This window comes from Taeniopygia guttata, chromosome 2 (genome assembly GCF_048771995.1).
Source record: "Taeniopygia guttata chromosome 2, bTaeGut7.mat, whole genome shotgun sequence".
In the NCBI taxonomy this organism is placed as follows: domain Eukaryota; kingdom Metazoa; phylum Chordata; class Aves; order Passeriformes; family Estrildidae; genus Taeniopygia; species Taeniopygia guttata.
The window spans coordinates 102,838,984-102,864,788 of NC_133026.1; the positions used below are offsets into that span (position 1 = coordinate 102,838,984).

The 25,805-nt window shown below is 38.7% G+C and overlaps 1 protein-coding gene across 14 annotated transcripts in view; it reads left to right on the forward strand.

The window, feature by feature from the left end:
- Nucleotides 1-319: 319 nt before the first annotated feature.
- Nucleotides 320-25,805, forward strand: part of DLGAP1 (DLG associated protein 1) — a 401,209-nt gene continuing 375,723 nt past the window's right edge. For 6 of the 14 annotated variants that reach the window (XM_030266039.4, XM_072924538.1, XM_072924537.1 and 3 more), the window contains exon 1: nt 321-615. The gene's annotated coding sequence lies outside the window, so the exon portion shown is untranslated. Of the gene's footprint in view, nt 616-25,805 lie in introns of all 14 variants that reach the window. The other 8 variants (XM_030266041.4, XM_030266040.4, XM_041714249.2 and 5 more) reach the window with 2 other exon arrangements.

The following is a 25,805-nucleotide window of genomic DNA, read 5'->3' on the forward strand; positions in this document are numbered from 1 at the left end:
TGCGTCAGGGAGGCATTTTTGGGGCAGAAATATGGGGCTTTTTTTCAGCTGCTTCCCGCAGGGCTCGGGTAGCCCGGGGTGCAACGGAGTCCCCTGGGACGGAGGCTCTGAGGGTCTTTCCCGAAGGCATGTCCTTGGGAGCGGGCGGGAAGGGCGGCTGGGCGTGCGGGGCTGCCGCGGAGATGCAGCCCGGCCGCCGCCGTAGTAAGAGAGCTGCTCCTCCGGTGGTTGGGCTGAGGAGCGCTGGGCTCCTCCTCCTCGTCCCCCCCAGCAGTGCACAGCCGGGCGTGTGACTGACGAGTCTCCCCCCGTCTATCTTTTTCTTTTTTTTCCTTTTTTTTTTTTTTTTTTTTTTTTTTTTTGCCATGGGTACACACACCGAGACACGCACATGACAGCACTTGGGTGCCAGCGCCGGTGCATCGCCAGGAGGGCTGTGCTTCACTCCGGGCACGCACACACGCATGCTGCTGCTGCTTCTGCTGCTGGAAGTCTTTCTACACGGGGATTAGCAGCCGCCTCTTCGCTCTATTTCCCTGTCTCTTTCTTCTCCCTTCCTTCCCTTCCTCCTTCTCTCCCTCAAACGCCTGACTGACGGACGGCGGGCAGGAAAAGGTAAATGCGGGCGTGCTGTTTGCTGGCGGTACGGAGGGGTGATGGTGTTGGCGGCGTGCTGCGCGGTACGCCCTCGGCTCGCCGGGCAGCCTGCCTGCCTTGCCTGCCCTCCCGCCGCGCCGGCGGCTGCCGCGGCCGCCGCTCCCCGACTCTCCGCGGCTCTGGGGATCGGGGTTTGCCGCGAGAGGTTCGGCTTCCCCAGCCCCTCCTTCTCTCTCTTCCCCCGGGCTGCGAGGTAGAGAGGTTCCCCGCTATTGTGCTGCTCGCACTTGGCACCGCGGGTGCGAGCGTGCGGGAGCGCTTAGCCAAGGGTTTCGCGGGAGGAAGCTGGCTATTAATTGCTGTCTGCGCGGAAGAGGAGAGCGCTTCCCCTGGCACGGAACCTGGGCATTATTTATTAATCGGGGCTGGAAGGTGGCAACGGGAGGACTCGTCGTCCCCCCCCCGTGTCGTGCTCCCCCTCCCCGTTTGCCGCATCATTCAAATGAGTAATTATTAGGTGGCCTTGCGTTGCGGGGCACTATCCCCTCATCCGCGGGGATTCTGCCAGCCGCCGTGTACTGCCGTCCTCCTTGCCCGGGAGAGCGCCCCGTTCCCCGGGGAGCCTGCGGGCAAGCGCGGGGACATCAGCCCCGCCGGCCCCCGCAGCCCCGCGCGGCTCCGTAAATAGTTGTCGGCACTTGCTCGGGCCGAGTTTGTCCCGCGTCCCTCCCCGGCAGGGCAAGGACAGCGGGGTGGATATTTGCCTCCCCCCTCGGCGAAGCCCGCGTGGTGCGGGGATCCCGTGGATACGAGAGGTTCGGCGCAGCCCCGCCGAGGGGACCGCGTCCCGCCAGACTCGCGCGGACCCCGGTCCAGACTTCCATCCCTAGAGGCGCGGGTGCCCGGGAGTGCGCTTCAAGCCGGCAGGGGACAGGAGGGAGACGGTGCTGCGGAGCCTTCCTTCCCTCCCGGGCCGCTCGGGCAGCGGAGCTCCCCCGCCGCGGGAAGGGGGCGGTCAGGCCGGGTAGCACGCCCGTGCAGGCGCACCCCTCCGCAGGACGGCTCCAGCGCGGCTCAGGTGCGCGCGTTCAGCGGGGAAGAGCCCCGGGGATAGCCCGGGCAGCCCCGGGGCGGAGGTTAAAGAGCCTCCCGGGAAGGGAAGGGCAGGCCTTCCTCTGCCCTGCCGGTGCCCATCGCCTCCCGGGCAGTGGGACCGGCACCGCCGCTCCTCGCCCTGCAGGTGCTGGAGCGGACTGGCCTCGGCTGCCGCTGGCCCCCGTTCCTCCTCGCCGAGAAGCGAGGCATTTAGAAGGTCCGTTACGTAATTACGACTCTTTCTTCCCCTCTTTTTTGTTGCTGTTTCTAAACCCGGCTCAGGATGCCGGCAAGGAAACGGCTACACTGTACTGAAGGTTTCTGAAGGAAGCTGATAGTTTCATTTGATCTCGGAGAAAAAAATAATGTAGTAATGTTTAAGTGCTTTTGTTTCACACATGATTGATTTTTTGTAAATCACATCTCATTCATGTTGTTTTCTATACCTGTCAGTGGTACCTAAATATGTGGTTAAAGACAGAAAGCCAAAAAGACAGAATAGTAAGAGAAGCAAAATCTGTGAGAACTGTAGTGAACAGCATACAAAGTTGGTTATTGAAAAAAAAAACGTAATTCTTTAACTTATAGCCTACTTACAAGTGGAAAGGTAGGTGTGCTTGCAGGCATGGTGTATACTCAGCTTGTTGTATTGGATTGTATTTCAGTGTTAATGTACCTTTAAAAAGGCAACACTAATTTCTACTCCTGTATGGGTTCAATATAGATGCTTAAGGCTTTTCCCCTCCCTTAAAAGACATTGTGAGTTTGAGCATTGTTCACTGATCCAAGAGGTCCAGAAATCTAAAGGGTGCATATTGAAAAACAAATATATATTTGAAGATCATATTGCTGCTGATAGTAACGATTACATGAAAACTATGAATAGTTAATGGCAACAACACAATTCCTTGTTTTCTTCTGTTATAGCTTGTCTGTCTGATACTGCATATTTCAGATAACTATAAATTAGGTAACTAAATTATGTATTTAAATTAGGTAACTATTTAAATTAGTATGAAATAATTAAAACATACAGAAGCAAAATATGCTGTTTATTAGAGAGCTTATCAAGTACTTTAAAGTGTGCAGTGGCCTTTCAATATGTATATATATATATATATATATATGTGTGTGTGTGTGTGTGTGTGTATATATCCTTCTGATTTAAAGTTTTCTTTTACATCACCATAACTCTATATAGTTTAATTCAAATCTTATTCTGTCTGTCACTTGTGGGATTAACTCTTGGAAGCATATCAATGTAAACTGTATGTGTTAAGCCTTGCAGTGTTCTTTCTGTAAAGGTGGTGCATCTCAGTGCAGCTCTGGCTAGTGATGTTTCCACCTGGAAATGCAAAAGGAACTGCATAAATAATTAATGAGATAGTGTAATAAATGAAGGTAATCCCACACTGAGGAAGAATCCATGAAATTTTTTCATTGTCATTTTCACACTGATCTCATACCATACCGTAACTAAAATTTTCACCCAAATTGTAAGAGACAGATGCAATGCCCTGAGACTGGCGTTGCCGTTTTAAGTAGATGAGATTTCAAGGTACTTCAAAGTGAGATAGTTTATTCAGCCCTTAATCTCTGTAACCAAACTTATTTTTTACTGCCTCGGTTGTATTATCTCTCAAGATTTAAGAAAGCTATTTTTGTCAGGGGCACATAATTAATACTTGTTCTCCTCTTATGCCAAATTTTGCACTTGTGCATAAAGCTCATCCAAACAAACCTGAAAAGTGGATCTCCATGGTAACGAGAGAGATTGAGAGAGAGAGAGGATTTTCTCCCTCACCATAGGTCAAGACCAGATGCCTGCTCAATCCTTAACTTGTAGCAGCATTCATTGGCACCTTCCTCTCTGTGGTTATTTTGCCCCCTGGGGTGCGCTTTTACTAGTGCCTCATACTTCTCGAGTGAGAATGATGCTACGCTGGATGAGCACAAGCTTCTGTTTTTCTCCTTGCCCTAATCCTCTCTTCTGCTTGCATTGTATTTAAGTGCTTCTATACCTGTAAGATTTTACTGTGGGATTTGGGGAAATGGTTTGTTTTCCCTATCAGATTTTTGTTTTGAAGACCTGTCTTGTCTCTAAATCCATGTAATAGCTGACTGAACCTTACTTGTTAGTCTTCTTCAGAATAAAGTGTGTTCATCTCCTTTTTCCCCTGTCTGTGATGGTTTGGAGTTATAGATGTTTCATAGCAGTAAAAGCAGTCTACTTCTTCTCACCTGGGAGCAGGGCTGAGTTTAATTTTTTTTCAGTCAGCATGTGAGATGTGATACCAGGGTTACTGTTTAGAGATGTTCAGCACAGAAAGCCTTTATTTTGCATAACTCTGTCATTACAGAGCAGCAATATGAAACAACTCTTTCTGGGGGAATTGCTGGGGAATTTTTTTTCCCTTTCTCTTCTTTGGACTGTCTACCTAGACTGTCCCTTTTTTGAAGCTGAGTTGAAGTGAACATATTTTATTCTAGATGATCCTGTAGTCAGATACGTAAAATTTTCACCAAGGAATGTAGCCTATTTTTTATTTCCATTCTCCTTTCTGTACTCAGTTTTTGAGGCTACGATCTCATGAGAGGATACCAAATGGCTCCCTTAGGCTGCTGGTGCACCAGGTCACTCTGGGCATATTTCCAGCTCTTTTGCTTTTCCCTGTACCATATCTTGGGATAATTTGGAAACATCTGCTAAAGCAACTATCTTAATATAAGACAGCAGTCATCATTTGTCACAGAGCAATATGTCATTTGTGGCTCTCTAATTGGAAGACAGATGCTAATGCTGACTTTGGCCTTCTTAAACTGTCTAGTTGGCAGATTGTCTGTAGAAACACTTTGCACTGCTTTGAAATCACACAGTGTATTTCTACTTTTCTGTATCTCTGTGTTTCTTAAAGGATTCCCTATGCCATTTGAGAATCTGCTCAAGAAACCCTAATGATAGCAGCTAGTACATTCATAATCTGGCTTTCCAAGTAAATTTGACTTTATGCATCTCTCCAGTGTCTTCTGGCTGGGTGAAAACCATTTGTAAATAGTTGCCTGTGTATCTTTTTCTTTAGCCTTTGTCTATGAGCAATTTCTGATCTCTTGCTGCCTGATGCCTTGTCCCTGTATTGGTGGCATTTCAAATAATGTTACTCATGCCAGTTGTTTCCCACTTTTTGAAAATTTAGCTTCACCTTTAACTAACTAAGGAGGTTCTTCATCTTCTGATTTCTTATGCTAAGGAAACTAGGGATTTGAGAAAGTAACTTCTATCTGTGTGAAGGAAATGTACATCTAGATGCCTAGATCCAGACTTTGAACCTCAGTTACCATGGTTCAGGTGACAAGAGCACATGTCATCAGCTTATAACTCAGATAATAATAAAGATCTCAGTAGCTATAGATGTTGTCTTATACCTAGAAGGCACTTTTTTAAGCTTTGTGGGTTAATTTTGAATGTAGGTTGCAGTAGCTTGAGTTGACTTACAACATCTTACTGGTTTCAGCATCTTAATATCCTGATGTGTTGACTCTGCTGGATCAAGTCAAGGACTTCTTGGGGTTGTTTTTTTTCTGTTGTGGAAAAAGGAAATAAGAGGGTAAGGATCCCCAAAAACTTTGTCAATCAATTGTGCTTGAAAGCCTATTAATTATTCTGGGTGTACATCCTCGCTGAAGGTATTCCAAGGAATGTGCTGATAAGATGGTAGTTACTTTTACAAAAGAAGGGAGTAGTTTTTTTTCCTCCCCCGCCAGCTTCCTGACTGTAACTTCAGCTGCTAATTCTGTGCTTGTTCACACTTTCTTCCCATGTTTCTGTTTAGTTTTGCAGGTGGAACAGGATAATGTATCTGACTGGAGGTCAATAACAATAAGAGCCAATGATTGACAGTCTCACCTACCTTTGTCATGGTAACTTCAGTCTTAGCAGTGTGCATCCAGCATTGAAAGTCTGAGAATTGCTATCTCAATACTGCTCTGTGTGTTACTTTTATCTTGTCATCAGGGGAAAAAAGAAAAAGGAAGAAAAAAGTAAAGAAGGGTGGACATGAAGTCAAGGTATCTTTGTGGTAGTGGTCTCAACAGTATCTTTTCATTTATATCTGGTCAACAGACAGTGTGCAGTTGCCTTTGTCCAGCCAGAAGTATTGAGAGTCAGCATGCTCCATGGATGCAAGGCGTCCCTCAAATGTCCAAAGTGTGTGAGAATCTCTATCTTCTTTTCATCCTGCAGCCGGAAGAATTTTGAAGTCCCTGTAGCATACCATTCACATAGGGTTGCCTTTATTTTGTGGTTCATGGAGGAACACAGCTTCTGCTTCTGTGGTGCTGGAACTGCATTGGTGCAAGTGTTTCACAAGGGCTTCAGAGATGCTTTGTTGTCATCAATCTGTGTCTTCTGGATATCTATTTGTTGGGCAATACTCAGGACATGGTTTGTTTTTTTAAAGGTGTCAACTGTTCTTGCATCTGGCTTACCTCCATAATGTTGCAGGGTTTTCCTTCTCTCTCTCTTTTAATTTTTTTTTTCTTTTTTTGTGTGTGACTGTATGTTAGAACATAACTAAATTCTGTTATCAGATCCCATTTTCTAAGAACATACCATAGGACTGGGTCAGAGCAATCTGATCTACTGGAAAGTATGCATTCCCAGGATGGGGATTGGAATTAATGATCTTTAAGGTCCCTTCCAACCCAAACTATTGTGTGGTTCTGCAATATACCCCACTGTTCCTTCTAACAGCACTTGCAGACAAGTGCTTACTGCCAAATTGATATAAAATTTTGTAAATAATATTAATGAGTATCCCAATAGACATTTTTAGTGGCAATGGGATGGCAAAGTAGAATTAAAAGAAGAAAAAAATCACCAAGGAAAGAATAAAGGAGGTAGAATTAGGAGAGTTTATTGTTATTTCATATAAATTAAGTATTGCAAACATCATCAAAACAATTTAGATTAAAAAATTAATGGTAATTCTGAAATTCCATTCATGGAAGAACTGTACAACCATAAAATATAATATTTGAGAAGATGGTTAAAATTATTTTCTGAGGAAAATATCCCAAATATTCAGATGGCATCTATCCTTTTATAACAGCAGCAAAGTAGAGCTGGTGATTACTAGACTAGTGATACTTTGAAAAGTATCATATGCATATCATTGTATGAAATCAAATACTCTAGAAGAAAAGATGCGATGTCTGCTTAGGTGGATTTCTTAAAAATTATAATATGGATATCTGCATAAAAAAATAAACTCAGGTGGAATTATAAACTGGAGATGAAACCTTTTTCTCACACATTCAGATCTTGCTCTTCATTGGAAAAAGAACCAGCGCCAGTTTCTTTTCTTGGCAGCAACAACAAAAAAATAAAACCCAACAACTACTAATATTGCACTAGGAGAGACTACCGAATGGTATTCAAACCAACTGACCATCCTGTTATCTCAGGAAAAATAATTTTTTTTAATTCCTGAAATACTAGAAACATATTTCTTTAAAAATTATGGTTGAATCTTTCCTTTTGTTTTGCTTTTGAGTTTTTTAGTCCATGACAACTGCTTCAAGTATGACATTCTTTGTAGAGCTGTTTCAATTTCTGTGGAATGTCCTTTACAGAGTTGCAGTAGCATGGTAGTTGACAAGTATTCATTTCACCTTGGGTAGAAATGTTAGTTGGAATTTCTGTGTGTAACCTGCCACCGCACCTATGTGGTGTTTCTTTTCACACTGTGGTGGTGTGTGGGCTGACTTCCATAATTATTTGTATGTTGTTCTAAACCTCTATAGCATGATATAAATGTCCCCACTGGGAATCTTCATGCTGTGTTTTGCAGGAAGAGTCGTACAGCAGCGTTATATATGAACAAAAGCTACATACGAGGACGTTCTGCAGTATTCAAGTACTTTAATCATTTACAAAGCAGGTAGCACATAAGGTACTTCTAAAATTGGTGCAGTATGCTGCAAAATAATTAATGTTATGTTGAATTTCTTTACAGAGGATGTTTTTGACAGAATTGAGGCAAAATATGAGAGTATACTAAAGTTCTTGACCTGATCCTTTGCTCTTTATGCTGACTGGCAGGTTGAACATGAACTGCCGGAGCAGGCTGCCTGCCCTCTATGAGATGTTAAATGTTGAGCACCAGGTCCATACTGGAGGGGTTTCTTTAATGTGAAAAAATGCTGAAAAGCAGCATTAGCATTTGTGTGTGTTACACCTGTAGGGCCCTTCTGAAGACACTAATATTTTTTCAAGATTTCTCAAGGATCACAGCATTTTTACAGGACCTAGGAGAAATTAGTTGCATCACGTTTCTTTGTTCTAAATTTCTGGTCCTTCTATGACAACACACAGCTAAGCATGGTGAGAGAAATATGAAGGTTCATCTCAGTGCTCATTTCAGGTTTTTTTGGAACTAGAAAAAAATTTTGTATACAATGAGAAGAAAATTTTCCAGTAATCAATTTTTCTAGCATACTTCGCATATTTATAGAAACTCTTAACTTGTTTTTACTATTTAACTTCATCTGTAGTTTGCTTTGAGCTGCTGTAGGACCAAAAGTATCTGGTCCATTTCCCAAGGAATTGCAGTCTCTTTAAAAATAGAGAAACTAATAGATAGAAAAGTCTACAAATGCAAATGCTATTTGCTTAAAAGCTTCAATATTTTTATTCTGTAATGGTGTCATGCTAAAGCTTATTTTCATATTTAACATATTACATAATTCAGAACAAAAGCTGCCAATGGTCTGTGCACAGTTCCCAGGGATTTCTGTGCAATGTTTTCCCTGCAGAATACCCCAGTATTTTACTTTATTGCAAATTAAGAGATACTGATTAATAGATTCTACGTGGATTTTTTTTTTCTTGGTTCAACTGTGATTCCTGTTTGTTTGTTTTTATACAGAACTGGGACCACTGATTATTTGTGGTATAATTAATTAATTAATGGGTTTGCCAGAGCTAGTTTAGTCTGTCTGGCTTTGTTAGCATACAGAGTCCTTGCAGCTGATTTATGCATGGGTTTGAACAGATGCTGAATGAGGCAGTGTCCTGGTTTTGAGAAATTTTGTTTGGTATTATTTTACTGTTTTGTATTAAAAAAGGAACATTGTGCTGACTCTGGTTTTGTGTGTACATGAGAGCCTTGTGTTACTGTAGAACATAAATTATTTCAGTTTTATCTGATGATTTTACCTTAGCATTTAGTCTAACCATAAACTGCTCTGAACTTATCTTTCCTGCCATATCCAGCTCATGGCAGCTACTGCCCATGTTAGCAATATGCTTGATAAATGTGGAGTACCTGTTCAGGCTCACATATGCTTTGAATTTAGGTTTAAGTCAGGACTGATTTTTTGATGGAGATTTTTTTTTTCCTGAACCACATGAATAACACGAGTGAGTTCCATTTAAACTCCCTTACTCTTGATGTTGATCTCTCCCTGCTCTTTGGTTTTGTAGGGAAGGCTGAAGAGAAGCTGAGATTAGCTGTTCAGGCACATGGGACACTTTAAAGGGTTTTTTGTTGCCTTTCTGGTGGAAGCAATGAGAGCTTCAAGGAGGAAAAGTGAATTCCTTTCTGGAAGGTGTTGAAGGCAGTAAGTTCACTCCTCACTCACATCTCGGGACTGAAGAGGCCACTTTAGCTATGTTCGTCAGGTGGCCTGGAGAACATGAAATTATAGGCTTGGTGTGTTAAGTCAGCAGCAGCACACAAAGCCCAGGTCAGTCAGACCTATGGCGGCACTCACTTGACTGCACACAGGACAGACTCAGCTGTCACAAGTCTACTTCTCAGGAGTAGTCACTCAGTGGGTGTGTTATTAGACAGCTTTTCTGCATAGTCATGGTGACTGGCCAGAATTTTAGGGGCACCAGTGGCACATTTACACTGCACTCGTATTTTTATAATAGTAAGCACCCCGTATTCTTGGTGAAGGAAATAGTATTGATGGACGTGCCTTGCACAGTGTATGTAGCCAATATGTTGTTTAGTGTACTGTGTTATATGGCTGAATAAATAAAGATGCCTATAATGAATAAATAAAGATGCCTGAATTGGAAAATCTAATATGATAATGCTTTTCCCACTACTAGCAGAGCTCAGTAATTTATTACTACAATTTGGTGTCATGGATATGATTCATTCTATTTTAGTGGATGCAAACAAATTGCTTTACATTTGTGTAGTAATTTATTACTCAAAGCTGAATGATGCTTTGTGTGATACTGAGATTCTTGAAAAAATTACATTTATTTTGTTTATATGTATTTATGGAGGGGGGAAAAAGGTAAATTTTTCAGCACATAATATTTAAACAATCAGCATGTTTAATTCAGCAGTCAAGAGGACAAGAACAGTTCTTGATCCAGTTGAATTTCAATGACAAATCATGCTGGAGCCAAACTGGGTCCTCCCAACATCTGATACTAAACTTGTGTGTAACCCAAATACTCAGTCACTTTCCAGTTTGTTCATCTGTAATATGTTTTTTTTATTAAGCTAAGCTGCCTGCTGTGTGTTTTGTGTTGGAAAAAGTTAAGCCACAGTATTAGAAAGAAAATGTTTAAATACATTGATCAGTACTTATGCTGCGCATCTTATCTGTTTAAAATAGATAAATAATTTTTAAAAATTCATTTTGCTTCCCCCTTTGAATTTGCAGCTTAGTCATGGATTGTTGCCCACAATTTTATGGAGCCTAATCATGTAGTCCTTTTTTAATAGATTCCCTTATTATCATTACAATATGCCACCTAGAGTAAGTAAATTAATTCAGCAGAGTCTCTTTGGAGCAAGTTTGTGTGTGTGTGCTGGAAAATTAAGTGTGGAAAATGTAGTATTAATGGTTATTTTGTTAAGCATTTTCTTAGAGTTTGCATGGACATTTTAAGTAGGATTAATTTTTTGTATTTATTGTTAGGTCAAATACTTTTTGAAAGTAGGATGAAATTAGTCATGTTTTATCTAACAACTGCTTTTAACTAATTCAGCTTGTGCTGATAAAGGTGTAACTTAACAAAATATATACTGAACAAAAAACATTAGGAAAAAAATCCTCAAAACTCTGTATTTTATCTAAATAGACAAGATTTTGTTCCTCTTTATGCGCCAGATGTATAGCTTCAATAGAAAACAGAAATGTATTTGTGGTAGAATTATTTCAGTCGATGCAGAGTGCAGAAAACTGGGTTTGTGACCAGTGTATTTACAGGGAGGTAAGTGGAATGAAAGCAGGAATGGATTTGACTTAATACTAGATTCAAGTGGGTGGAAATGTGAGTAACATAAAGCCAGATGAAGGCCTGTTTTTATTATGTAATTTCTGTTTTTTAGCATCTACTATTTGGAGATTTTTAAAATTTGCCTCACTCCAGACTGTTTGGGTTTTGGGGTTTTGTCGAGGAAGAGAGGGGTAGAAGTTAAATATCTGGATAGTGAAACATACAGCAACTGAAGGAAAGAAAAGACAGACAAACAACAACAACAACAAAAAAACCCAAACCAACAGAAAATTCAAGGTCTTCACTTAACAATAGTTTCCTTAGCCAATTAAAGCATGAATTTGTATTTTAGGACCCTAAGTTTTAATACATAGAACATGAAGCCTCAGAATAGTCCATGAGTAAAGCAAGAGCAGAATGTGTGTATGAAATGTCTTAATGCATATCACAACTGGCAAATCACTTGTGGAGGTCAGGACACAATAATACATGAGATGTGTTCTTTGTCTCCTCCTCAGTGACCTATACAATATTGCCATCCCTGTTGCAGTAACAACATTGTCAGCATTTATTCGGCAGTAATGAGTCTGAGTTTAGCAAGGAGAAATGAGTTCATAGGAAAATTGTTTTACATAACAGAAAATCACATCACACTGAAGTAGTACAGATAATTTCACAATTTTCCATGCACACTTTGTGGCAAGTGAACACATAATTTGAATTAATTTTATAATATGATGAAGATGTATAACCAAGGACAAAGATTAAACAATTTAAACTTATGCTTTTATATTTGCTAATATTTACACTTTTATTTATAGCATCAGTTCCAAATGCATTTCCTGGTTCAGATATGATAAATAGACTTTTCCTACTTTCTGGCCATATCTGGTAATACAAGTGAAAATAGCTCAGTATTTTGGAACCAGAACATTGAAAAAAAAGTTACAGTCCTGAACAAATTGTAGTATGCTGTATATTCCCTAAATAATTACCTAGTAGATGAAGTCAAGACAGATTAAAATATGCTTGTAGTTCTAAGTTATAATTAATTTTTCTTTGTATTTGGTCAACAATCTGAATTTCAATTTATAATAACCTTTACAACTATCCCATAAGGTCAAACATTATTGCAAGCTTTTTCCTGGCAGAGTGGAATCTTTTGTGCCTGTCAGAGTTCAAGGATCTTTTGGACAAAGCTTTTAGGTATAGGGCTTAGTTTTAGGTAGCCCTGCAGGGAGGTGGTCTTGATGATCTTTATTAGTCCCTTCCAACTTGAGATATTCTATGATCTTAGGCTGGGAAAAATCAGAAAACACTTTGAAATGACAAGCAGACTTAAATTACTCCAGATTTCAACACCTTCAGCACTGTGTGTAAAGAGAACCCTGTCCATAATCCAGCATAGCCTGGTGAAGCCTCTAATGTATGCACACATCATTTTTATTGTTAAAAGCCTCTCATGATTGAGCATAGATAGCATAATCCATTGAAGCCTAATCTGCTCCTCATTGAAGCCTGTGGCTCACACTGTGAGTGTAATGTCTATCATTTCCTTAAGCAGGCATTGGATTGTGTCAATACATGAGCACAAAGGTCACTTTTTTTTTTTTTTTTTTTTTTTTTTTTTTAATGTTGAGACCTGCTGGGATATTGGCACTTCAGAATGTTATCTCTTAAATGCTTTGCTTTTCCACATGAATCGTTTGATAGGCAGACTTTATACTGCTACTAGGTCTCCTTTGTATGTGATTAATATTTGTGGGGGTTTAGACGTTTGTATGTGCACAAAAATTACACTTTTGAAGGGACAAAAAAGGCTATACGAGTTCAAAAGCGTGAACGTGCATGGATAACTGAAATCCCTCTTCAGGCTTGATTTTTTACATTGTAGACGGATATTCCAGGTATCTTTTGAAGAAAAACTTAATCCCCACTTGGTAAACCTGCACATAGCCTAGGTTTTACCTCTGTCTCATGTAAGATATATGTGTAGTACTTAACAGAGGTCGAAGTAGTACATGAGATCATCTAAGCTGACTTGAATTTTACATACAGAGGATGGAAACTGGCAGTTAAGCTAAATGTTGGAAGATAAAGACATTATTTCTCCCACTAAGGATTCATAGTTGTCAAGACTATCAAATTCATTTGTGTGTCAATTACAGTTTCAGAGGTGAGAAGTCAGGCTGCTCTTCAAGTCAAGCTTTCTAATTAGAGTAATGAATGTTTGATTAATATTCCATTAGTAATATATGATAATTACACCATGATGGGCTGTCACTTTAAATACATACAGGATAAGATCACGGGTGCATTTTTATGTTGTTATGCCTTTGTCAGCTTTAGTTCCCATCAACAGTCAGCTTTATGCAGATGCTTGCTGAAATATTTCAGAAATACATTTTGTCCGTAAGCCTGTTAAATGATGCTGCACGTCTGCTTTGTGGGTCAATGCCTATTTCTTGCTTTGTTTAACATTTCATCAGGGTTCTATGCTTTGACATTCACTAGATTGAGCTTGCAGAGAGAAACTTCACTGTTCAGGAAATGTAATGTGTGAGGAAAATCCTGATTACTAACTGTGAATAAATCCAAATCAGGAAATAACAGCAACTTCATAGAACTGTGGTAAAAAGTCTTTGGAATTCTGGAAGTTCAGAACATTTCCCTACAGTAATAGGTTTTGTAGAGATGCATGCAATTAATTCTCAGAATCCCTGAGTTAATATCACATATCTCCCTAAGGGTGACAGTGACATTCAACATAGCTCTGAGGGATGAGAGCTTACAGTGCTTCCCAGTGAACCTCCTGGTCTTCTTCACCTTTTAAAGCAGCTCTGGCACTCATTGCTGACTGTAGGCATCCTGGTATATGAGGCTTATTAAGAGGGAATGGGGAAAAAAGAACTGGATGTGATGCTACAATTCGCATAGCAGAATGCTGGAGCAGCAGACAGGGAGTGTCCAGATGCACATCTGACCCAACTCTGCTTTTTTTTCTCCTTGCATTGTTTCCTATTCAGCCAGGATCAGAAGACTATTTTCTTTGTATTGTAACCTTTACATTTGGCTGAAGCTTTCTTTCACAGTTGAAGAAAATAAACCTAATGGATGCTGGCATATATGTTTATATGGGCCACGTGTTAATTACCCAGGGTTGCAAATGAACAGGGACATTCTCCAGTTGTGTGTGCATGCTGTAGTGTATATAGGAACAATTGCAGTATTTGAATATTTCATTCATTCTGCACTGAATTAAATTTTTTTCCAACACTTTAAATCTTGTAACATTTTTATGATATTAAGCAATGTATTTTTTAAACTTAACAGAACTACTTTTTTTTTTTTTTTAATGGTATCATGTAGGATATGAGATTGCAAGAAGCTAAGAACTATAGTGCAATGTGGTCTGACTCTTGGAATGGTGAAGGAATGAGTTACTGTAGAGGACTGTTGCCCTTTTTGTGTCCAGCTGCAAATCTGTGAGAAGAGCTTTGCAATTAGCTTTTGTAAATACTAGCTGACAGCAGAGGAGGGGTTGAGACTTTGGTTTCCTGGGCTCTACTCCAAGTTCTGGAATGAAATACACTTCAGTGACTGCATATCTCCCTGCCCCTGTCTCATCTGTCTCCCCTAGACTGACTACTATGTCTGCTCATCTTGACTCATGTTAGTTCTGTGGGTACCATGATTCTTACCGTCCTCTTTCTGCATTATGGTGAGTGCTACCTCTGTCGTGCTTTCCATTAAGCATGGATGGAGGATAGAAGGCACTAATGCAAGAGCAATTAATTAGGATTGTTTGGGGAAAAGATGACATAGCTGTTTGGAAATGCACTGTTAGGTAGGTGAATGTGACCTTAGAAATCAACTGATGTGCTCAGTTTTATATCCCATTAAGTATTCCTGACAACAGAGGAGATTTTGCTTTAGAGATGTACAATGTAGAGATGTACAGTCCTTGATATACCAGCAGAAAACTGCACAAGAATTTCCACATTATTAGGAGTAAACTGGCCTTGTGACAGGAAGCACTTGCAATTCTAGAGAATGTTCAAGGAATGGATTCCCTCTTTACTAAATACTGCTGTTTCTTTGTGGAATTTTATTGGAGACTGCAACAGTGCCTGAAATGACAAAGAATCAGCTAAACTGCTTGCTGTGATGTATACTGGACTTGAACATGGTGAATATATTTATCATCAGCTGATATAGCCTCCATTTTTTAGTTTTATGATGCCAAATTATATTTTTGTTTTAATTCCTGCTAAAACTCTAGTGTTCTTAAAACAGTGCTATCTTAAGTTTGTCCTGGTAGCTTCATCTCTTCATGTATTTACCTATTTTCTCAGTTAAAAAGGTATTTCTTAATATTTAATAAATTTTCTGTGGTTTTGTTGTAGTAACAACAAAATGCTAAAATCTGCTTGAAATCTTGAAATGATTTTAAAGAATTTAAAGTTCTCCTTTAATCATTGTTAGCAGTTGAACAGAAGCATTCATTAACTTGATTTGACCAGATGTGTGCTCCTTAGTGCAATGAAATCAAATGCAATCTAACATCAACTTCTTTATATAGGATGAGTAATGAGATTGTTTTCACACAAACAGAATGTAGGGGGTTTTTATTATTTTTGCTTTTATTTTCCACTGTGATTCTTTGGACAAAAATTATGTATGTTGCTCACATTTTAGAGGTCTCTTGGTAGGGAGTACAGTTTATTTCGTGGCTAGGTGGCTAATATTAAACTCACTTTTCTTTCCCATCTGCACCATATAAATGTTATTCATCTTCAATATCACCATATTTCTCAAATCCTATTCACAACTAAAATATTCTCATAATGGTGACACCAAACACCCTGTGTATTTCAGTGTCTTGAGCTAATACTAGTGCTGTCTGTAAAATAATATTTCCCATGTTCGCAGTTGAAAAGCTCTGGAACCTTTTACGTGGTATGTGGGAAACTGTGCTTAGGGATATTTTTAATGCTTATCCCTTTATTCTGCATTAGTACTGCATCATAGAAGCAATAGCTTGAGGAAGAATACTCCTGCTCAGCTGACAATTTGGGAGGTGTTGCTGTCCCTCAGAGGAAAGATTTAATTATGTCTTTTTCTTTAGGCTTCACTTGGATTTGTGTGTTCTGTGGTGCAGGAGAGGATATGGGTCTCTTTCTCCTGCAGCAGATAACCCATTAAATGTACCTAATACAATTGAAATAGCTGTTCCAAAGAAGAACTAGTTCTTGTCCAGTTAATTACGCTTTTTGATGTGTCATTTATTTGAGTGTCTTACAGCAGCATCTTGTTTCAGACAGAGCTCAGAGGCTGTTTTTATTAACTGTGGGTGTGGCACATTGCAACAGAGGAAAGTCAGCATTGCTTGTTTTCCTTGATGCTACAATGCTGCATTAATAATCTCATATTTTAACAGCATTATTTGGTTATAAACTGATTTTATAGAGGATTAAACTATGCTCTTGCTGGTAATAAGTGGATTTTAAGCTTCAGCAAATAATATAAATTTAATGTCATTTGACAGATCCTAACATGGGTTTCAAACAGACCCAAATCGAGTATCTTTGTGATCATTTTGGTGGTTCCTTTGTGGCATTGAAACTATTGTTATTTCATAATCACATCTTGTTAAGGACCATAAACAAGTTAACTCTGCTCATTTTACATCAAAATAAACTTTGAATATTTAATACTCCTGTGTCCTTCGTATAGTTACAAAAGACTTTTGCAAAAATATTGGGTGAAAATCCCTGCATGTTAAGCAACTGCATGGAAATTATGACCTATTTTCAGATCCTTTTTAGGCAAATGATAAGATGGAAAAAATGCATTTGGAACTAGTATAGGAAAATGGTTTATTACAGTAACTGTGTAATGATAAGGCTTGAGGAAAAATTGATCTATATGGAAACTTGGAAGATTTGTTGAAATTCAATGGATTCCAACTTTTCTTCAATTTGAAATGCTTATGTCTCACAATTGTTCCTGTAGACCTTTTTACAAGAATACTTTAAGGATAGTGACTTGGGGTTTGTATCTACTGCATGCAGAATCAAATCAAGAAAAAAAGTGATATTTTTTCCTACAAATGCATGTTATCAAATATTTGACAGGACTGTTCTTATATAAAGCATTTGACTGTTGGAAACCATTTTTGTGTTGATGTGGTTTGTATCTGGTGGCTTTTTAGATTTGGTAATGTGGAGTTTTGTTGGAAGTTGTGACCTGGGTTAAAGCCCACCAGAACAACATCTCTTTTATTGTAGGCTACTGTGGCCAGAGGATGCTGCACTGGGAGCATTTGGTAGCCAGAAGCTCATACTCTTTCACTTTGAGTATGAAGATTTAGGTTTCTTTCTTACACTCCTGAGGCATACTCCTGAAAGGTCTTCTCAGAGCTAGCAAGAGAAGTTCAGTTTATCTTGTGAAGTAGAGGATGAAATGTCAGGATGGGAGCTGGTCTCAGATATGCTGCTCATTTGGGGAAGCAGTTCTGGGCTCGGACTGCATGCAGATATATAAATAAGTCATGATTTTAAAGTAAGGACAATTGTATGCCACTCATAATGCAAATGCAATAAGTAAACTCCATGATTTTATCTGATTTTAGTGATCCTCTAAATTTACTCTTTGTTCAATGACCTGAAATTTTGTCGTGAGCAAAGTGAATTATGCAAATTTTGTAACTTCAATTTATGCTGTGAATTTGCATATATATATATATAAATAAAAGTTACAAAATCCACATACAGATAGACAAATGCTGTCTCAATATATACAGGCCTCTGTTTGGATATTTTGGGATTATTTTTTACTCTCAAAACTAAATTGAGTTTTCATGCAACTCCATGTGTTTCTGTGGTGGTGCTCAAAGCTAATTTAAGATTTTTATCTCCCTTTTGTACATGAGAGGGGGCAAGAATGGAAGACATATTCTGTTTTCTTTGATATTTTACACACTATCTGTAAATTTTCTCTATTTGTAGATAATGTTCATGTCATTGCAGTGCCACCTCCAAAGATTGATTGATATTGGTGACTTCTTGTAGAAAACCAGTCTTGCCCTTTAATATCCCTACCATGTGAAATTATAAGTGAGTAAAAATCCCCAAATCCAACAAATTAGGCTATAGGTATGCATTTATATAGTCAGACAAAAGACCAATCTATTTAAAATCAATATAAGTGATTAATTAATGTCAGACTGTACTCACTGAACATTCTTCTTGGATTATTTAGGCTAATATTTAGAATATATTTTATGTTCCTAAAAATCTTGCTCACAACAACAAAACACATTGTACAGATGCTTTCACATATTTGACACCTTTCAGGGTGGTCATGAGCTCTCCATGGAGGCCAGCAAGACAATCATTATTATTTTCTTCTCTTAGGTGTCCTAAATGTAAGAGGTAGAAGGAAAGTTGCATTCTTTTTTGATTAGCATAAAACTAGGTCTTCAGTGATGTTCTTTCATGCTAGGACTCTGAGGTGTAAAACCAAATTTACATCCCCATATCACTTCAGTAAGAGCCAGTCTCCTCTTGCACAAAACTTCACAGAATTTCTGTCTGATTGGGGTTCATAGCAATTAACCAAGTTCCCCAAAGGTTTTTCTGTGCTTCATGTTATTACAGCTGTGTTGCTTAATGAATACCAGGTGACGTCTCCTTCAAGGACCCATTTTTTTGGATAAATTCTCCAGAAAGCAATAGCCTGCAATTCTCTGTAAAGCAATAGTACTCTTGTAAAGACTGTTAGCAGGTTGGCAAAGTTTTGCTTCCTCCCTCATGTAGCAGAATGTGGCTCAATATGGGTTTATGCTGCACCAACTACTCCCCAGAGGTTTTTAAGAGCTGCTGTACCAGAAATCTCCACTCACTTTGGGATAATAACCACTTATGACTTCATGCATTAAGGGACATGTGTGTCAAAATGTATTGACCTGAGAAGTTTGTGTTGTCTGAAGAACAAGCCACTTCAATATTTACTTAAAGCAAAAGCAAACCCTGTTGATCAGCAAAATGTAGAGGTGGCAAAGTGAATGTAAAGTTCCCCCCACCATCACCACTTGTGCCAAATGTTTAATTTTCTGCAAGTCTCTCTCTGAATGGGTATTGCAAACAAAAATTTTCATAAACTGTATTGCAGATCGAGCTCCCAGGGTAATCTGAATTTCTCATTGGCAGATTTGGGGTAGCTATTTTGATCTGTTACAACCATGTTAGAGCTATTGGAAGGACTCATATGAACAGCTAGTAAATTTTATTTGAGGTTTGTTAATGAAGTCCCAAAATCTTAGTGAATATCCCAGGAACTTTGACTTAAATGTGTATATGTGATCAGACTGGATATAGCATGGGCTCAGGGAAACCTATTATTGTCCTCTGAGAAGCTAAACAAGATGAAGTCATGTGCAGGTCTGATCTCATTAGTTTACATTGTTCCTGATCTCAATGTTGTTGACCTCTGAGGAGGCCTAAAAAAATAAAAGTGAATTATCATGTCAATTCACAAAACATGCTTATACTAAAATTTTACTTTCCTTTTAATTTTCTTACTGTTACGAATGGAAAATGGTGTCTATTGAACCAAATGTCTAAGAATTTGTAACACCTGGTGGCTACAGTTGTAGGGAGAGCTACTTTATATCTTGTAATAGGACTTGCTTTGTTTTGTTTTTATGACAGCAAATATTTGTTTTGAAGAGGGAAATAGCCAGAATTCCAGGGTTAGTATTTTCTTAAAGTGTGATATTTCCTACTACATTTTGCACTTTAAGTAGTTTGTGACAGACCACAGTAAAGTACTTCACTGAAGGATTTAATCATGCAAATCTACAAGTTTTATAAGAAATAAATGATGAGTTTATTGAATATATAGGTGAGCTAAGGGAAGTAAAGCAAGAAGAATGCAATTTTCCTTGCTCCAGTGAATTTTTTGTTTCGACATCACCACCTACAAATGTATCTTAAAAGAAAAAAAAATGAAAGGAAGTATGTCTAAAGCACAACCTACTGTAACAGAATGCCCTTTTATTTCCTGATTCCTCTTTTCTGCTCATGTTTATTGCTTACCATCTTCTATTTATTTTCTCTTTTTGAATAACTTCAAAATACTGTAGAAGCTAATGTTTTAAGTTAATGGTCCTCTTTGAGGAAGGTACAGCTTTTGTGTTAGGGTTTTTTCCCTTTTCATATGCTTGTTTCACAGATCTATAACATGATATTCCCTATTTTTTCTGACTATTTTAATAGAAAATTTTTTGACAAGTAGAAAAGCACCTTAAAGCTGTGTTGCTTTAGCAATAATTTCTTTTGTGCAGAAGGAAGGAATGATTACAACAGTTTATAAGGCGTATGGTCTCCACTTTGTCCCTCTGGCTAATTCTAAATAAGAGATCTATTTACATCCAGTTTCCATATACCAGTTTTACATGTATCATAATAGTAATGATTAACATTTTATTCTGGTGCCCTCAAAAATGTTTATAGTTTGTAGATACACTGCTGCACTATAGAAAACCTCTTCAAGGTCCTGGATAGGTGTTTAGTTTGAAAGTACAAGGAAATTTTGAGAAACAGTGTAACATGGATAAATGAAGATTGTGCCCTCTTTATTTGATGTGAAGGAACATCTTATGGGATTCTTGAGTGTCTGTCTAATTTCTTCTTTTTCTTAGAATCCATGTCAATACTTTCAGTTGTCTGAACCATAACACAAATTCTGCTAAATATTATACCTATAGTTTTTTGCAAGGCTAGATTTTCTTTTTGCCCGTAGAAATAATATACAGTATCTCCATTAAATATACTGGCAGTTCCTAAAATGATTAGTTAATCATGCCATGGACTTGCAAGAAAAGGTACCGTAAGTTAAAGAAGCTGTTAGATCAAAATCTTTAGGGAGAAGTGATAAAAGAAACTGTGTTGGTTATGAAGAGAGACCTACCTGGAAACTCCAGAGACAGAATTCATTGTGGGTTGAGATCTCTATAGTGTTATGAGCAAAGATAAAACTTACAAAAATTCAGAGGTGGAGAATAGGGAGAATATACTGTGTGATAGTCTTAAATACTTTTCTTTGTAGTTGGCAAGTTGTCATTACCAGAAAAACAATTTTATTTTAAAATAAAGTTGTAAAAAACCCTTTGAGTGTTCACAAGCTCATTCATTTAGATTTAAATAGAAACATAAATGAAAGTGTATTAACATTATGTTTCAGGTCTTCAGTTTCAAAACAGGATATTTAGAAGAACTGGGAAAAGCACATAGAGAAGTTGCTGAACAAATAAACTCAGGATTTTTTGAGAGGGAGGGGAGCATCATTACCTTTATCATGAAAGAAGCCATCTGAAACTAGTGACCAAGGGAAAAAAAACAGTATTTCCTCATTTAGCTGGACAAAATGGTCATTCTCCACAAATTATTTTGGATTAGGAAGTCTGTCTGTTTTATTCCTTCTAGACCAAAAAAAAAAAAAAAAAAAAGAAATCTATTAAAAGATAGAAAGAATAGAAGCTACTAAAAGCAGGGGTTAGTTGCACATGGTAGGAGATGTTTTAACAGTTTTTCAGCCAAAGGAACAGAAAAAAAAAAAATGAGCTATGCCAAGGGAAGATTAAACAACAATTTCATTATAGGCATTTAGGTGTAGACTGAAAGGTGCATTAACCATATTTATTCTGTTGGTAAGGGTGATACAGCTGATTATGAGAGAAATATGAGGCATAACAGGCACTTAGTGACTGCAGGATGCGTGTCAATGTCCACCAGTTGAAGTGATAAGGGAGGTATGGAATAGTTGCCCATAATTTTCCACTTGGCTTAAATATTATGTGCAGCGGGAAGATCTTTATTTTGACTTAACATTGGTAAATACCTAGATAAAAATATTGTTGGAGAGAAAAAATAGAAATGTGGAGGTCAGTAAAAAGCTGCATGGAATTTTATATGGACTTGGCAGAAGCAGGTGCTGTTTAAAAAGCTCTGGCTTTAAAAAAATATTTAGTGAAGAGTGTTTAATGCATGAAAATATGGCAGATATGAAGACGAGCTTAAATAAAGCACTTGCTGTGCCACAGAAAAACTTATGAAACATGAAGAGCAAAGAACTGAGATGAACAAGATATTGGGCAAGGGAGATACCACTGTGGTGAAAGAAGGAGTACTGGACTGGGGGAATTTGCATTCATCAAAGTTAGGCCTTCAGATTTGTTGTGCCTTAGTATTTCATTGTCAACCCTGGCATAAAGTGTAGGAGTATGCTAAGGAATGAGTCAATGTTTTGGAGATATCTAGAGTTCAGAGGAGGACTAGATTTGCAGAAATGTGAAGTTTAGCTTTACAGTGTGCAAGAGATCAGTGTGCAAGCATGCTAGTGCTTGAGGACTTATTCAGATTATGTCTTTTGATTTGGGAATTCATTGTTTATGAGAGAAATCTGGGTAACCAGCTGAGTGCAGGATGACTACAAAGGCTCATAATAATGGTTTGAATGTAGGCAAAGGGCACTTGCAACACAGAACATGCCAGGACAGAGATTTCCTCAGATGCAGACTGAGCATGGTGTGTGCCTGGGAAGCCAGCCTGCTAGCAGAGGTGGAGTGTGCTGCTCTGCCTGCACTGAAGGCTGGCCAGTGCCATGGCTCTGTGCTCTGTTTGCATCCAAGTCACCTGTCCCAGAGCTGCCTGCTCTCACATCAGCAGCCCAGAAGGCACAAGGGGTTGAGGCTGGGATGAGTCAGACTGACAAGCAGCTTCTGCTAAAGGGAGGGGGGTGCTCTAAGGAGGAAGGTAGGGCTTTTGCCTGTGTGGATAGGGATGAAGCAGATGTGTAGGCTCCAGTGACACTGGTAAAGATGAACCTTCTGCTCCCTCTTCTCAGACCCCAAGCCTATACTTTGTGCGCTTGGTTCTTCCTTCTTGCCAGGGAAATCTCTACATTCCTGCCAACAGTCCTTCCAGAGATCACTAGACTCTGCAGCTTTCCTCTAGTCTTAGTTATTATTGTCATTGAAGATGATCAGAGGGCTGGAGGAGGACATCCTGAGAGAGTAAAAAATTTCAGAAAGAGCCTTTTTACAAGGACATGTACTGACAGGACAAGGGAATGACTTCCAACTGAAAGGGAGTGGGTTTTGATTAGATAATAGGAAGAAATTATTTCCTGCAAGAATAGTGAGGCACTAGGGCAGGTTCCCTGGAGAAGCTGTGGGTTTACCGTCCCTGAAAGTGTTCAAGGTCAGATTGGATGGGGCTTTGAGCAGCCTGGTCTAGTGGGAGGTGTCCCTGTCTATAGCAGGAGGGTTGGAACTGGATGATTGCTTTGAAGGTCATATCTAGCCCAAACCATTCTGAGTCTATTCTCTTCACATTTCTCAAGACCTATGACCCTTTTCAACCTTCTCCATTTGTGCTGATGAAATTTCCATGACCCCTGACACTTCCTCATGGCTGTGAAGCAGAGCTTTACTTACATGGTGAGAATGTTTTGCTTGACACAGAATGGGCAAAAGAATACATTTTACTGCACAATCTTGCTGGTTAAATTTCATCTGAATAACTCTGTAAATCTAACTACCCATTGGCAAAATAAGGTTCACTTTTGGCAAAAGGACACATAAAAGAAGGAGAATATATTGTAGGGCTGTTCTTCTTTAGCCTGGAAAGTCACAAAATGGCTCTCTATATGTGTGCAAGGAAGTGAACTGAACTCCAGGGAGGGAACAACTATTTGAGTCAAAGGATAGTGGTGATACATACACAAGATGACCCACACATGGATAGTAATGGGCTGGAAAACAGAAAAAAAATATTACTTTCAATTACAGAAGGTTTTAGAGCAACAGTCCAAGATTGCTTTTCAGATTAAATTTGCTAAGTTTATCTAAGAACTTTTATGATGTGGTTATGTGTGATAACAAGGAGGAAATATTTGTGAACCTAGAAGCCTCTTCCAATCTAATTGGGAAAGACTTCTAATAGTACAGGAGACATTAATGATTTTGCAGAGTTAGTTCTCAGTCTCAAGAGCTTTCTTAAGAGTGAAATTTGTCCTTTTTTGTATAACAAAACTTTTTTTAAATTTTATGTGGTTTCCTAGATTTTTCTTTACTTTCTGAATTACCTTGTGGTTTTTGAGAATAAATTCATGTATCATTGTTTAAAATAAGAAAATTGATCTTCTATCTGTCTGGAACGAAGTATTTTATGAAAAATTAACAAGCTTGAATTGTTGTAATGGGCAGAAAGAAAGGCAGGTAATGCTTCAGAGGAAGCAGAATGGACTGAGGGAGGGAAGAACAACAGAAGGATCAGTGTGAGAGAGAAATCTCTGTTTATGTAAACCAAGCTTCTGAATATTTTGTGTTATCTGGAGATGCCATACTTTGGTGATAAAAGCACACCAACTTCATATATATCCTACCCTCAATTTTAGGATTAATCATGGGCTAAATTTTTGTCTGCTTTGATCTCAGTGGGAGCCTTCCTTCTTTAGTGGAATCTGGTTTTGGGACTGTGATGTAAGAAACCATCTCATTTTAAAGCATACTCAGGAGATCAGTTTAAGCCAATTTGGTTCAATGTCTGTAGGTATGATGTTTCAAATCCCTACATAAGGTTTGTCTCTGTAACATCTGTTTTTAGAACCTGAATTCTGCTACATTTCCAAACTCACCAAGTTAGAAATGTTTTATGCAACATTTTATCCCTGACTTACAGACTGTGAACTGCAGTATCTGCAGAGAAATATCAACAATTTCACTAGGTTGTGTCAGTAGCTATTATTATAAGCTTAGTGTGGGTTTCTAAGTAACTAAACTATGATATTCCTACATTAAATGTATAATTTACAAGTAAATGTAGAAATAAAATAGACTTTTGGAAGTGTATTATCTTTAATTAGCTAACAAATTGGTGTTTTTCTTTTTGGTATTTATGTATTGGATTCAAATAATCCAAACAGCTTATTTTTTATTACTTTTTATTTCTAAGGGCCGGATGTTGCAGTCTTTAGGGAAAACACTCATTCATTTCACTTGGAGTTTTGTTTGGATGAATGCCATGATTTTTGTCCGTAAAAGCCATTGAATCTATACCTACACCAAGTTTTAACAAATATTTCTGTTGCATTAATGAGCTGCCTCTCTACACCCTGAGTGTATTCCCTTCGCAATCTGCAGTGCATGTCTATCAAAACATTTTTCCATTATGAACATTCTTTACTATGTTTCATTTGCTTTATTGTAATTCAGTTTTAATTTAACATTGGAGTGCAACATAGGAACAAATTTCACTTAGTCCTGGTGTTCTGGCTCTTAGAGTTGGTCATGCTAACGTGTAAGAACAACAGATGAAATTCACAGTGATGTTTTCTGAAATTTACATTCAAGTTTCTTGACTCAGGAAAACATCTGTGAGAAAGGCACCATATAACCAAAAAAGATTACCTTAAAAGCATGAGCTTAAAACCTCTCCAGGCTGTATTCCTTCTCTGTGGAACCTTTTCTGCTTAGGAGCTGCAATGTGGCATTGTACCATTGCACCTCTAGTTACAGATAGACTTTCTGAGCCATGCTGAGAGATGCCTCTTGAAAAACAATGCTTTTCTTCTTGGGGAAATAGAGCAAGAGTGCACCCGAGTTTAGTCATGCACCTACAGCTGATCTTACCATCCCATACCTTCAAGGAACTGAGCCAGAGACAGATTATCTCAGGCATTGCTGACTTCTTATCTTTTGCTAAGAAGCAATTTTCACTTTTCTTAACCAGAAAGGCATTTTGTGCCTTCAGAAGGACTTACGATTTAGGATTGCTGGCATTTTGGTACCTCTCTTTTC